Consider the following 3,392-nt stretch of genomic DNA (forward strand, 5'->3'; position numbering starts at 1 on the left):
CTTTGCTGAATTAACAATATGAAAAATGAGTCTGTGCCCTCTTCATGCTATTGCTAGGTCAGCAGAGTCCTGGGCAGGAGAATAAATATTGAGAGATCTTTAGTAGCAAAGGGGTTTTTAAGGAATGTCTTCAGCTACTAGCTTTAAAAATATACAGACAGCATAAAGCTTGCTTTTCCCCATCATTAGTTAAAGTACTAACAGAATTAAAACACTTAAATAACTGTGAGTGTATTTTCCTTTTTCCATGTCATATTTATTTCTGTTGAAAACGTCTCTGTATTGTGTCAGTTTGATACCTTTCTGTTAAAATATTTGTAAGTTCTCTACATAAATTACAGTTTTAATACATTTTCTGCATAAAAGAGATACATCTAGGCATGATTTCATGCTTAGAGGTTGACTTATAAAAAAATCTTACAGCACTGTGGTTCACATTTGATGTGCTCTGAGCCACAATTATGGAATTCACACTCAGCTGGGGAGATGAGAGGATGGGGGGGAGGGCACTGTTCAGTGTATTAGAGCAAAGCAGAAATCCTGGAAATTGCCTGTGTTGTGTCTATTTGCAATCTGTATGTTACAGTAAATAGAAATCCTGGTGTTTCCTGCAATATGCCAAAGTTTGCCTGTCTAAGTTAGGACTGAATTGTCATTTTCTCACTGACTTTCTCTTCTTTTTCCTGATTACACCTAAAAATATAGCAAAAGGATTGTTTAGGTTGGGGTTTTTTTGCACTGTTTGTGCAGGAAAAATACTGGTATATAGACAGATGTGGGACAGGACTTTCAAAGAGATTTTTTTTTTTCTGCCTGGCCATTCTTATTATTTTTTTATCCCCTCTGCAGGGCATGCAAATTCACTGCGTGGCACTGAACTGAGCCTAAGACTCAGCTCATGACCAGTGACGTAAATCCTGAGTATTCAATTGAAATTGATTTTCCTACCCTGGTGTAAAGTTGTTGCAAGCAATAGATAAATCACCCTGGCACAGTCCCTGCCTCTGGCTTTAGGGTCAGACCCTGAGACTTTGATTTCAGCTCAAAATCCATGTTTAAGGCAAGCAGTTTGACTTCTTGTCTTCAAAGCAAATGCTGGTGTTCTAAAGATGTGGTTACATGAATGGGGCTCGTGGTTCACTGGAACTAAAGTCAGGATAGAGGCTGCCTGCATGTTTATAACAGAGCTGCAACAAGTTTTTAGTGCATTTCAATTGTTGGAAATGTATATTTATAGAAGATGGACGGGGTGATTCACACTAAGGGTCTTTCTGAAACACACTGACCTCTGTTGTGAGTTCATGGGGGTGTCTGGGTTGTTTTTTCTGGTGTTTGTATTATTTACTGTTATGCCAGCAAATGTCATAATGGAACTCATTTTAACTATTTTTTATTTTGAACCAGAATGACTTAACCAGTTAGGCACAAAAGGGAATCTTATCCCCAGATGGGAATCATGACAGTTACCAGGTTTCACATTAGAAACAGTTTTAAAGAGAAGAATGCTCCCTCAGTAAACAGGTGGAAATAATGATGCAGTCATTAATATCAGAGTAATTAAATGCTCTGGCAGGCCATGGCTGTGAGCCACTTGTGTTGGAGAGGAGACAAGAGAAGCAGTCAGCAAAGCAATGCCTCCAGCTCTGGGGCTCCTCTTTGCACGTGCTCTGCAGCAGCTTACCCGGTGCTCAGCTGGTACCTGACCTCCACCTTCTCCTCCAAGGGTTCCCAGCTCTCTCTGTGGCTCCCCATGAGCAGGCAAGAAATTCCATAATTATTTTTTCCCACTGTTTTGCAGCGATCCCATTAATCTGAAAAAGAGGGCCCCTTTATTCCCCTTCTTTGCTCCCTTTCTTTGCTCCCCTTTCTTTACTCCCTTTCTCTGCTCCCTTTCTTTGCTCCCCTTCTTCGCTCCCCTTCTTTGCTCCCCTTTCTTTACTCCCTTTCTTTGCTCCCCTTTCTTTGCTCCCCTTTCTTTGCTCCCCTTTCTTTGCTCCCCTTTCTTTGCTCCCCTTTCTTTGCTCCCCTTTCTTTGCTCCCCTTTCTTTGCTCCCCCTTCTTTGCTCCCCCTTCTTTGCTCCCCCTTCTTTGCTCCCCCTTCTTTGCTCCCCTTTCTTTGCTCCCCTTTCTTTGCTCCCCTTTCTTTGCTCCCCTTTCTTTGCTCCCCTTTCTTTGCTCCCCTTTCTTTGCTCCCCTTTCTTTGCTCCCCTTTCTTTGCTCCCCTTTCTTTGCTCCCCTTTCTTTGCTCCCCTTTCTTTGCTCCCCTTTCTTTGCTCCCCTTTCTTTGCTCCCCTTTCTTTGCTCCCCTTTCTTTGCTCCCCTTTCTTTGCTCCCCTTTCTTTACTCCCTTTCTCTGCTCCCTTTCTTTGCTCCCCTTCTTCGCTCCCCTTCTTCACTCCCCTTTCTTTACTCCCTTTCTTTGCTCCCCTTTCTTTGCTCCCCTTTCTTTGCTCCCCTTTCTTTGCTCCCCTTTCTTTGCTCCCCTTTCTTTGCTCCCCTTTCTTTGCTCCCCTTTCTTTGCTCCCCTTTCTTTGCTCCCCTTTCTTTGCTCCCCTTTCTTTGCTCCCCTTTCTTTGCTCCCCTTTCTTTGCTCCCCTTTCTTTGCTCCCCTTTCTTTGCTCCCCTTTCTTTGCTCCCCTTTCTTTGCTCCCCTTTCTTTGCTCCCCTTTCTTTGCTCCCCTTTCTTTGCTCCCCTTTCTTTGCTCCCCTTTCTTTGCTCCCCTTTCTTTGCTCCCCTTTCTTTGCTCCCCTTTCTTTGCTCCCCTTTCTTTGCTCCCCTTCTTTATTCCCCTCTCCTGTGAGCCTTGAAGCCCCAGTGAGCTCTGAGTGAAAGCTGAGCTGCTTCTTGGCCACCAAGGTGACACGTGGTGGCAAACAGATCTGAGCACCGTGCCTCTGCTCCTTGCTATTTAGAAGTAGGAGGCAGCAAGAGCAGCTGGGGTGGTGACACAGGGACTACCAACCAACCACAGGTGACAAAAGTGCCCCCAGAATTCACCAGCAAGAAAAATAATTTTCCATTTCCAGCAGAAAACCCACATGAGATCCGTGTACTCTAAAAAAACTCCAGGCTGCTGGTGGGGTATCTCTTCATCTTTTGTTGTTGCCAGCTTTTTCTTTTTTGTGAAACTGCAGGAATTGGGAAGAAAATGTAAACAGTTGCACTTGATCAGGAGCTATTGAAGGGCCTAATTTCCTTGATAATAATCCTACAACATGCAATTTTTTGTCTTGTCTGACTTTCACTGTAGTGTTTTTGGAAGGTGATGCCTACAGAAGTAGGTGACAGAGGTGAGAAAAGGAAGTGATAAAGTGACCAGGTAAAAGTTGTTTAAAAAATTTGGCAAACAATAATTAAAAACCAAACAAACAACAACAACCCCCAAACCAGC

The sequence above is a fragment of the Heliangelus exortis genome, chromosome 6 (genome assembly GCF_036169615.1).
Source record: "Heliangelus exortis chromosome 6, bHelExo1.hap1, whole genome shotgun sequence".
NCBI classification, from domain to species: Eukaryota; Metazoa; Chordata; class Aves; order Apodiformes; family Trochilidae; genus Heliangelus; species Heliangelus exortis.